Raw genomic sequence first — 12,610 nt, forward strand, 5'->3', positions numbered from 1 at the left:
CACAAATGAAAATACCACGGTCGAGAAAGCCAAATATTTTATTAGATTTATAGTTTTTCATTTTGGCGCTAACCAGATTGGACATAGTGGAGAGAAACTACTGTACATAAATTCTATCATTCTGAAATGAAAATTTTCATTTTCTCCAGAATATTCAGGATCTATATTTTAAATCACCATAATCGTCTCGTGGTTCTTTTTTTTTTCTATGGAGTAAGTTTTGCCATTCTAAAGTGTTGAATTACAACATGAGCCTTAATTAAAAGCAATAGCTATTACCTTTTTGCGGAATCAACCTAATGAGAACCAACGTTGTGTTCACGTAATATTTTAACTAATTTACTTAAATTAAATTCTATTTTTAATAGCGTGGCTGTAAAAGGAGATTCGAAGAAGCCATTTAATATTTCCTCATCTTTATTTAGATTTTGTAATTTTATGAAATTTAGAGAAATACATTTATGGTACTGCGATAAATTAGATGAAAATTATTCATTGAAATCTTATCAGTGATGTAAAGTTAAATATTTCGTCCAAAGAGTTCAATGCTTTTAAATGTTATTGAATTAATCACAATTTGAAAGAAATTGATTTTATCAATAGTTTTACGAGAAATAAATTTTTTAAATAAAAAAAAAAAAAAACTGGTTCATGATAGTTGGTACTTGTAAATCCTCCGACTGCATATTCATATACAACAGTATATAATATGATTATTTTATAACATTCAAATTCTTAGAAATATCGTAAATTGAACGCAGTCTTCGTTGAAACTTTTTATTTTTTAATTTATAATTAAATTGTGTTGGATGCAAGAAGAGTTTCAGTCAAAGGGAAAACACTGTTTGGAAGTTAAATATTTCTTACACGCAGTGAAGTTATTGCAAGGCTACTTACAATGTTAAAAAATTCAATATTCCTTCTCAATTTCATTAAGACATTTCGAATTACTGTACCACAAGATATTACAATAAAGTACTATAAATATATATAATATAATATGTATTTTATTCCATCACTCTCGCATCAAATGCGAGAGTTCCGTCGCACAAATAACCAATTCAAATAACAAACGATTGCAACAAACGCCGTGAGACTAAACTACTCTGCCCATCCATTGATTAAAGTTCCTCTCTCGCTGCTGAACAACGAAATTGTCGAACTTTTCAGACAGCTTGAGCAACTTGTAAAAAATTACAATGGCTGTTAAGGGAAACAGCGGCGAAGTGAAAAAAAAAAGAAGAAAAAGAAAAAGAAAAAGAGAACGTTTCAAGATTAAAGCAATTACCGCGACAAGATACGCGCCATTTTCGCGAAAACGGCCGGACTCGTATTAAACGAACACCGTCTTCCCCGCCGTGTTGGAGCAGCGTTGAATTATATAATCACCGAGATGCTAGCAGTTAAGAAGTGTAACGCGTTGCGCGAAATCTCGAGGGAGTCGTGGCGTTGACGATGGTGAAAAATGACCGAGTTGTCACGTGCAGCGCAATTTTTCCCTGGGCTTTAATGGGATATTCTAATGTGAAGTGCGTGTTTTTTTTTAACTTTGTTAGGGAAATTTTTTCAAAGAAACTGTTACACCTTTCGCAGCCAAGTTGATAAGGTTTATTTGTACGTATTTCAACGACGTTTCAAAATTTTTTGGGACAAAGAGAATTAAAATTAGTGGCACTGCATACTCTCAAACATAGTCGCTTTTAAAGTAAGTCGTCTCACGGTGTCCGATGATTCCGGCCATTCTGCTTGTCGGAAATAAAAAAAAACGTGAATGTTCCTTAATTAGTATGAGTTTGGCTACAGTAGGTACCAAAACAAAAGAAAAAGGTCGGCAATTAAAAAAGTGGCGATACTTTGAAGTTCGATTATCGATTTTTGCATGTTCTTGTTAAACTTCGAAAGCCTAGAAAAATATAAAAAATAAAATTTTTTGATCGATTCTGGTAGGGGCTATAGCCACACATGTACTAAATGCGTACTTAGAATTTTGAGTCAATTGGTCAAGTAGATTTTGAGATATCATGGACACCGTTCTGAAAAACATAGTTTCCAGAAAAATGCCTTTAAAGTTTAATACTGCAGTAACAATAATGCTGGTCGTCGCGTCCTTCAAACAACCATAACTTCGTTAATTTTAGGAGTTCACATGGTTACAGAGATTTATTTTTGAAAATATGTCCTTTAAGAATATGTAAAACAAAAAAATCGATTTTTTTCAAAAATTCACACTCGAACACCCTTTAACGCGACAAGACGAAAATGACGTGATAATAATTGGCGAAGCGATTGTAATTGTTATACGATTGCTTGAGAATGCAGTGGTATAGAGACTAGAGTATTTAAAAATGCGTATATAAGAATTACGAGATATTTGTTACAAATTTATATTTAATAGAAAATATAAAGCATGAACGGTAATTTCACCACCGTATCGCGTTGAAAGTTCAATTGTATCAAATGTGTATCTTTCAAATTTGTTTCAACCTTGATTATAGTGCAGTTCTGTAGCAGTGTTAATGAAATCTCAAAATATACACTCGTAGAAAAAATTCAAGCTTGATGGACAATAAATTAAATTTAAAAAAAACAAAAAATTTGTTATAAACTATCTGCATTTAAGGTTAAGAATGTTTCTAACAAAATCTGTGTAATTTATCTAAAACACACTCTCTGTTTAAAACTAAGTTCATTAGCAATTTCAGAAAAGATACTATATGTGCATACTTATCTAACACTCTCTGTTTAAAACTAAGTTCATTAGCAATTTCAGAAAAGATACTATGTGTGCCCAAAGATATTTTATAGCGATGTGAGAGAACAAATTTAATTAGCAATTGAATCGTTGAATCGTATGATACGTAAGATTAACTGTTTTACATCATACACGTTCCGTCAATATTTTATCTTCGATCAATTATCGATTGTCCACTCGTTACACGGGATCAGAGCTATCTGTGGAAGTCAATATTACAGCCAGCGCCAAGCAAAGAGAAGATTATTATACTATTGCGAGGTGAGTGCCTGAACAGGAACAGTTGATTTCACTGGGATGCAAGATTCAGTTCTCTTACAATCGCCAAAAATTTAAACCGATTATTCAGTCTTTCGCCAATAATAATGCATGTGAACTAACATGTCCAAATATGTCGTAGCTACCGTCGTGAAACCAATTTGTGAAAGCTGTTTATTAAGAATTAATCTGTCATCTTTCTTTTTGTCGCGTTCGATTAATTTAATTAATGTCAAATGACACGCTGCAATAATAAAACGAATAAGAAATTGCAGCCCACGTCGAGTCTTTAGCTAGAGTCTTGGGCTGCCTGACCGCTGTCTGTGTCCGACCGTAACTACTTGTCAGGCAATATCTGCCTCTGACTACTGTCGGATTACAGCTCCTTTCATATGCTTGAGTTTCTGCTTAAATATACATTATATACGCGCATTGTTATTCAAATTCGTAGGATTTCATCTGTTACGCTGTGTTATTCGAATCGCATCTACGAATCTACGAGAGCAAATTTCGGAATAATTAGAAAATGTGATGCACAAATTTGAGGATAGAATTATCATCATTCTGTCCTATTAAGTACAGTGGATTGAAATTGATTTCCTATAAAAGGGAGAACAATTTCTAATTTTTATTTCATTTTCAGTTTGAATTTCAATTTTGAGCTTACTTTGACGTATTATAGTATTATAATATTATAATATATTCAATATAATATTATAATATATTATATAGTATTATAATATTATAATATTATAATAATACGTATATATTATATTATTATAATAGTATAATAATAATACGTCATTTATATTATTATAATAGTATAATAATAATACGTCATATACTATTATAATATTATAGTGTTATAATATGACGTATTATATATTATATAATAGTATTAACGACTCGAGAATACGAATCATAGTACGATACAATTAAAAATGAAGATCAACTGTTAAATGCAAAAATATAGAAACTAGGAAGAGTAACATTTGAAGATTATGACAAATATATGTGTTTCTTTTTTTAATATTGAATACTGTAAATAAATACATATTTAGTATTAAAATAAATATATATTAAAAGTAATATATGCGAATGACTCAAGAATTATTTAATCGTGAAATGATTAAACCACTGTTTCATTTCACTTAAAATGACAGTTGGTTATTTATTACGTGGAACAAGATGGAAGATTATCTACTAGATACTATAATATATTTCCGACGTTCTCTATGCTTTTGCATCCTTCAATTTCTCACAAATGCATAGAAATCGCCGATCTAATTGTTCCTCGATAAACTCGAAAAAAATCTCAGCCACGAGACACTCGATGACACCAATTCGTTTTTCAGTACTTTCTACCGCTAATAGGAAGAAGAAACCGATGCAATTGCTGCCAGGGTGAGTCACGATCGATGGAATTTCGAGAAGGATAAACTTTCATCCCTCGAATGGAATTGATTGTGCAATTACTTATTTCGCTGTGCGCAGCGATGCGATCGATCAAAGGTAGGGTAAATGTCGCGTTTCCCGGTATAACCGGATGAATTACCATCGTTTGAGCTTTCTTGAAATTGCAATTCATTAATCGCCGATCTCCCCCCTCCTCCCTCTCCCCAGGATAAAAAGTACATCCATGTAAATTGAAACGGGTTGATTCGGCAGTAGCAATTAATCCTTCGTCGACGAAATAGTATTTAAGTGTGCGCTGCAGGCACACTTAAATACTCTTTCTTTTTGCCAATTTTTAAATGATTTTCCATATTCATTACATTTCCTATGCAGGTGTATACTTGAGTTATATGTGAAACATAATGCACGCACATTGCATAATAATATCTTTATTTTGATTCAGTATCTGGGATGGGATTATATTTATAATACAATCTAATTTGTAATATAATATAATAAAATATAATATAATATAATCTATAATATAATAAAATATAATATAATATAATCTATAATATAATATAATCTACAATATAATAAAATATAATATAATATAATCTAAAATAATAAATATAATATAATCTGTAATATAGATCCTCTAGATGTTATATTTGTAACTGGCATTTTTAAAAATAATACTGAAAAAAATTTTTTCTAGAAGTTTACAAAATACTGTAACAATACCTATTACTATAAACATACCTAAGAACTACGATATGATGATGCTGTCATGCTTATATTATAACGTTCCTTCCTTGGAAATATGGTTAATAAAAATAACGAGTTTGCCTGACTAAATGACTAACTATTATTATTATTATTATTATTATCATAGATACTTGTGCTTTTACGAATAATGATAATATAATAATATAATAATATAGTATACAATGTAATTACATGATGTAATTTATCACATAAATATATAATATAATATAATAATATGTATATAATATAATAATATACAATGTAATTACATTCAGTATATGATTATACACAGCAACCGAATTTCTAACGGAAGCTCCGTTTCTTCAATCGCGCCCCGCGTATACATGAATTTGCACAAACGTCTGCAAATGATGCTGGTTTTCGTTCTTAACAAAGACGCGTAAATTAACGAAAAACGCGGGGGAAACCGCTAATCTAATTGACCACTTTTCCCCAGCTGAGTTAAGGTGACGATCAAAGTTCCACCTCGCTAATCACGCCCGTGATTCAATCATCTTGGCAAAAACTAAATCCCAAGCGGAACGAGGGCCGCGCAGCGACGAGGGATTAAAGCGACTTCCTTTGACGAGGCGCCGCGCCGGCTAGAAAAACGGGAATCCGAAGCCGGAGCAATCCGAAGTGGTTTCCTTCAACTGATTTAACGAGGGAGGCCAAGTGCAACGCACCTGTAACGCGACTTCTTCGTGCCCTGTCGAACAATTACTCGACCAGTTACTCGGGAACTCGATCTGAGGAGGGATGAAGACTTTTATTTCTTCGATATCTTAGACACGTCCCTGTCAAACGCGGAATTTCTTGTGGAAATTCTCGACTTCTCTAGAAGACTACGAATTTATCTAATCGAGAACAATTAATGTCATCTGGACTTCTTAACAATTAAATAAAAACCTCGGTTTTTAAAAGGTTTCCACTTAGAAAATTTCTTTTCATTGGTAAATAAATTGGGATGTAACAGCGAGTGGTGTTTAAATTTTTTTACTTTTCAATTGCCGTGTGATTTATTGTTATGAGGAAAGTAATTAGTTGTGAATATTTTAATATTCTAATATTTCTAGTATTATCAGTATAATTCAGTTGTGAATATTTTAATATTCTAATATTTCTAGTATTATCAGTATAATTCAGTTGTGAATATTTTAATATTCTAATATTTCTAGTATTATCAGTATTATTTAGTTGTGAATATTTTAATATTTCAATATTTTAATATTTCTAGTATTATCAGTATTATTCAGTTGTGAATATTTTAATATTTTAATATTTCTAGTATTATCAGTATTATTCAGTTGTGAATATTTTAATATTTTTATATTTCTAGTATTATCATTATTTAGTTGTGAATATTTTAATATTTCTGGTATTATCAGTATTATTCAGTTGTGAATATTTTAATATTTTAATATTTCTAGTACTATCTAGTATTAACATAATATCTAATATTACAGGGTAAATAAAGGAATAGAATCTAAATTGCTTAAACTTTTTGACTTTTTAATTGTCGTGCGATTGCTTGCGTCACGAGGGATGTAATTAGTTGTGAGTACTTAAATATTTTAATGTTTCTGTGCAGATAAACAATGGAATCGAATCTAAACAGAAATTCGTTTTGTATGTTGTACGGATTTCTACATTAAATGTAAAGAAATTGGTAATCTAGTGATTAATATTTGAAGACTGCAGAATACAGTAAATGACACTTGCAGTTTTCCTTCTTCTAAAAAGTTTCTTTCAATTTTAAAATTCCACTAGCACTTGAGTTTGAGAGTGTTTGCCGAATTCATTCAGTTAGAAGAAATATAAAATTTTTAAATAAAATAAAAAAATGAATAAATATTAAATTGATACACAAAAACAGGATGATTAAATATCTATCAAGTAATATTATAGTATTTGACGGATTATTTTGCTTCCTCCATACCACATTATATTAATTTATTAAATAATTTACTTGTTATTAAACCACAATTAGTGTTATTACAAATATCACTATTAAACATCAATATTTATGAATCACCATTTAATATTAATTAATATCATCATAGTAAATATAATTAAATATTAGTATGTAGTAATGTAGTAACGTATTAAAATGTTGCATAGGTAATTCATATTTGCAGTAATTTAATAGTAATAAATTGGCGTGATACGATACGAGGGAAGCAAGCTGATAATCGAATATCCGTCGAACAGCTGGCTTCGACAAAAAAATTTACCCGATTCATTGCCGCTAAATAACAACGAACATTCCGTGCGCTTCAAGTTCCCGACAACGGGGTGATCAACATTAATTTTAATAGAAGCGGATATCAAAGCGAAAGGATTAAAATGATTTCGCCGCAAGATATTAATCTAGATTGCGTTTCAATCGAAAACACCAGGATTACCATTACCTTTACCACCGAGATTCCATTTTAAATTCAATCACGATCGAAGTTGCTCGCAATTGGAAAACATCGCTGTGGGGTTTCAGCGGAAGCAGTGCGAGCGTTAAAAAAAAAAAAAAAGAAAGAATAAAGAAGAAGAAAAAAATAATAAAGAGGAAAGGGGGAAGGATGGAAATAAAAACCATCAAATCTCGGTAATTTTCAATCATCGTGAAGCCTGTAATGCACACGGCCGTAAAAACGAATTCCTCGCGGAAAAACAACCGAATACGAGGAAGAATTATCTTCGTTCTCATTATTCCATGCATTATCGTTTCTCTTTCAGCTACCAGCGTTACATTGTTGTGCAAACGAGACGGCATAGACGATTTTTTCATAAGAGGCACCTTGAAAACGATATCAATCAAATTTCGACTCGTATAGATACGTCACTTTTGTTATATATATGTAATATAAATCGAAATGCTAATAAATAATTAAAAGTAGCATTTTCACCGACTCGAAAGGATAAACAGATCATGAGTCAGTCATCAGATAGAGACTGAATTACAGTTTGGAAAATTCAATTCTTTTGAACTGAAGAAGATGAAGATCAACGAACCGAAGGAACGTAAATTTTACAAACGACTGACAAATATTAATAGATATAAAATAGTCTAACACAACGTATTAGAATCACATCAAAATTATTACAATTGTAATTCAACTGATAATTATGTCACAGTTAATGCTTATTCAAAAAGAATCAAAAAGAAAATGGTAAACCAGGTATTTCCTACATCCCAATCGCACACCAAGACCTACTAGCTTCAACGACCAAAGCGGAAAGAGAAGAATGGAACAGAATTTGGACTACGACAAATAGAACCAAAAATACACGACATAACACACCTTTTTTCTATCAAAAAATACCAAACAACAATATAAGCAGAAAAGAAAGGATAGCTATGACTAGGCTTCGAATCGGACACTCCAAGATCACACACGAATACCTCCTAAGCAAAACAGAACCACCTTTCTGCAACACCTGCAACCAACAAATCACCACCCATCACTTGCTACATGAATGCAGAAAATACCAAAACATAAGAAGTAGATATGGATTAAACCAAAACACCGCTCTAATCTGCCAGAAATAACAAAAAAACATTATCAACTACCTAAAGGAAACCCAACTACTAGACCAGATATAATTTCAACACGTCGCTAAAGACCTCGTAGTCGATGCGATGCTAAACCCCCATATAAAAAAAAAAGAAAAAAGTATTTCCTACTCTTTTCTTTCCTTTTTTTTCTTTTTTTTTTAAATATTCTGTATATAAAGGGCAATTTTAAATATTTCTTCGTTGCACCATGTTCCCTCGTCTCTCCCCGGGGAATAAAATTTCATTCAGAAACGCGCGTGCACGTGTCGAATTTATATGCGCGCGCGCGCAGCGACATCGTTCAGTCTGCTATGTTTTACAATAGATACATCGCGCGATTACGCGTTTATACGATCTGTTACACGCGCAGCCGGCGGCGAAACTGCATTTCGCTAATTGCGCCCGTGATTTGATTGTCCGCCCGAAAAATGGATTCGGATAAACCTGCAGATTTATGTAACCGCGAGAAGCGCGGAAAGACCGCTGCCCGATCTGTTCGATGTCGTTTGTCACCGCTGTAAACAGGAAAGGATAACGATCGCAGCCAATGATGTTCCAAACGATCATGCGGGATTGATAAATCGAACAAAAAGATGATAAAACAGTGTACTATTGTGGATCAAAGTTTTCTTAGTTTTTAATTAATCCGTTTTACTCAATATCTAATCACTGTACCTTTTATACTTTATTTAATTTTTTTTTTATTTAATTATTTACAATAGAAGTATATTATATTATAAAAATTATAAAAATTATATATATTATATATATCATATTATTATATAATAGAAGTATGCCAGGTAAAACGTTTTGAAATCTCATTAACAGTATGATGAGACACAACTGTCACGATCGATCAAATTCAAAACCAATCTGAAAAACCTATGTATTTATCGTAAACATATATTTAATATTAAAATACCAATAACAAGTGTTAAAGACAATTTTATTGAATAACAAGACTTTAGTTCATAAACAATTCGCTGTTTAAACAATTTTGTGATATCTGCGAAATCTGACATATATCTGTATGAAATATGTTTTTAAATTTCTATAAGTATATATTTTTTTAGATTTGTTCCAAGTTGGGCCAATCATAATAGTTCATCCTTCCAAATTTCTCTAACAACATAATTGCAGCAAAAGTCGAACGACTTTTAATAAAAATTTGAAAGTGAAAACGACACCTAAACTTAATCTAAGCAAACAACAATCAAATTGATTCTAATATTCTTTCTCTTGCATAACATTTTCTTCACAAATAGAACAACAATTTTGCCTTCCAAAAATATTTAGCTTGAGAGTCAAGAAGCTAAGTAAGATCGGGGCGTGTTAATTAAATCAGACGCAGATCGAATGATCATGCGACACTGGCTCTCTCTTAATTACGCGCCTAATTCGATTGTCCCGGCGAGAAACGAATTCGAGAAAACCGATGTAAATAGGGTGTCCAAGACTTTGGAATAAATCTCGTAGCTTCGTGATTATTTTCACAATCTCGGTCTGACTAGATCCTAAATTAAAGAGTACCATTGAAGGTTTATTTATACCAGCAACAATCAATAACTAAATTAAATTTTAATATAATACGTATAATTATTTTGAAGCAGAAGTTTGAGAAAGAAATTTTCGTACTCTTTGATAAAATCTTAAAGTTAAGTCGGTCGAGATTGATTCAAAATGTGAAGAGGATAACGATTGAATCTTCGTGCATTTATAATTGTAATAATTACGCAACAATCACATTTATTATATAATTAGAATTATTATATATTATGAGAAAACAGTTCGAGAAAATTATTTGTAATTCGAAGTATATACAATAATATAACAATCGATTTGTAATTTGACAAAGAAGATGAGTTATTAATTTAAGAATAAAGAATATTACAAAATTCACACCTTGCCTCTTCATTTTGTTTTGTTTTGTTTTGCTTTTTAAGAATAGTGGATCAACCACATATATAAAACCAATATTTTTTCAGGTTTTTTGATTCTAATACGATTTTCGAGTTTTACATCCAGAAGAAGTGAAATTTCCTAAAATTTCGCTTTTTTTCCGCGATCGAGGAATCGAATTTCGAGATTCACTTGGCGATCGAAATGGAAGAGAATCCCTCTATTATCACCTCCTGTTGTTGACCATACGAAATCGATGGTTCGTTTCGTTGTTTCAACAGAGAATATTGAAAGAGAATCGCACATCCCGTACGATTCCTTCGTCGAATCAAAAAATTAGCCGTTTCTTCATCGAGGTCTCGAGTTTCTTCAGTTCTCTCCTGCGAAGAGAAAAATTAAATTCCTGTCCTGTTACACGAACGTCACCGTGCTTTATCCTCTCAAATAAAATCACCGACCCAGAACGATAAAGCACAGTAATTTGAAATTTCTTCGAGCGTTTCTCAGCTACTTCATGGGCCCGGCACGCTTTGTAACCGAGAGCCATGGAGAGAGCCTAGAGTGTTGGCGAAAAATTAAACGTTTCGATTCGACGATTATTACTTTTATTATTTTATCAAGTTGTAACGATGAAAATTATTTTCGTCTTTAAATGAAAGAAATTTCAAATGAATTTTAATTGCACTTCTCAATACACTTGGGTCGTCTGATCGGAACTTTCAATGCTTTCCATTTTTTCTTCAAATTTTAATAATTTCAATTGTTTATAGAAAGTATAGAAATATCCAAAGTGTAGTGCACATTTAATGGTGCGAATTGTTTACGTTGGTTTCATTTATTTAAATTATATTAGTATTTGAAATTGTATTTTGTCACAGCCTACTGATAAGAAAGTTCATTGATGTTTCATTTTCGATCTACTTTCAAATGGTCTGGGATTATACTACGGTACTTAAGAGAAGTTAAATTTCTTAGAATCTCTGTTGAAAAGGACCATTGATAAAAATTACGATTTCAAGCTAGAAAAAGTCAAAGGGAACCATCTTTCACAATAACGTCACACGAAGTAATTGCACTTCCTATTGATAACGCAGTACAGAATCAATCATTTATGTCTACGAGCGTAACGTGACTGGAACGTGGACTCTTATTCATTCAATTGCAAAGCTGAATAATCCTCGAACAGCCTGATCGAATCATGATGTATTGTCTGCTATTAATCAGAATTAATGACTAAACAGAAGGGTAGCAGAAACTGTTCAAAAGTATTTCAAATGATAAATTACAGTTGCAAATGTAATTGCCTGGCTTGATCATAATATCTTTACATGGGTTATAGTATGTAAAATAGAAGTATATATGATAAAATGGAAAATTTATCTTTGTGTGTAAAAGTAAAGCTCTGAAGCATTTACTAGACGAATATCTTTTTAAAATTCATAAGATTTATAAAATTCACAACATTTACAAAATTAATAAAATTCATAAAATTCGTAACACTTGTAAAATTTAAAAAAATTATATAATTAATTGTATGAACATTGACAGAATACTGTCAAATATACAAAGTTTACCGAACGTGACACTGAACCTAATGAAAAAAATATTCACTAGACGAATATCTTCAGAGATTCATAAAATTTATAAAATTCACAACATTTCCAAAATTAATAAAATTCATAAAATTCGTAACACTTGTAAAATTTAAAAAAATTATATAATTAGTTGTATGAACATTGACAGAATACTGTCAAATATACAAAGTTTACCGAACGTGACACTGAACCTGATGAAAAAAATATTTGCATCGCCTACAGATAGGTGCATAATTCATTGTAACAAACGTTATAAGTTAAAATTTCGTCTGGAACGAAAGGAAGAAGGAATATGCGCAAGTGTCAGGGACAGGGACAAAGAGAGCTCGACTCCTCGAATTAAAACGGACGTCTGCCTCTCGAGGAACAGAGGGCACGACTATCGAAATATTT

The sequence above is a fragment of the Frieseomelitta varia genome, unplaced genomic scaffold (assembly GCF_011392965.1).
Source record: "Frieseomelitta varia isolate USP_RPSP 00005682 unplaced genomic scaffold, Fvar_1.2 scaffold_285, whole genome shotgun sequence".
NCBI lineage: Eukaryota > Metazoa > Arthropoda > Insecta > Hymenoptera > Apidae > Frieseomelitta > Frieseomelitta varia.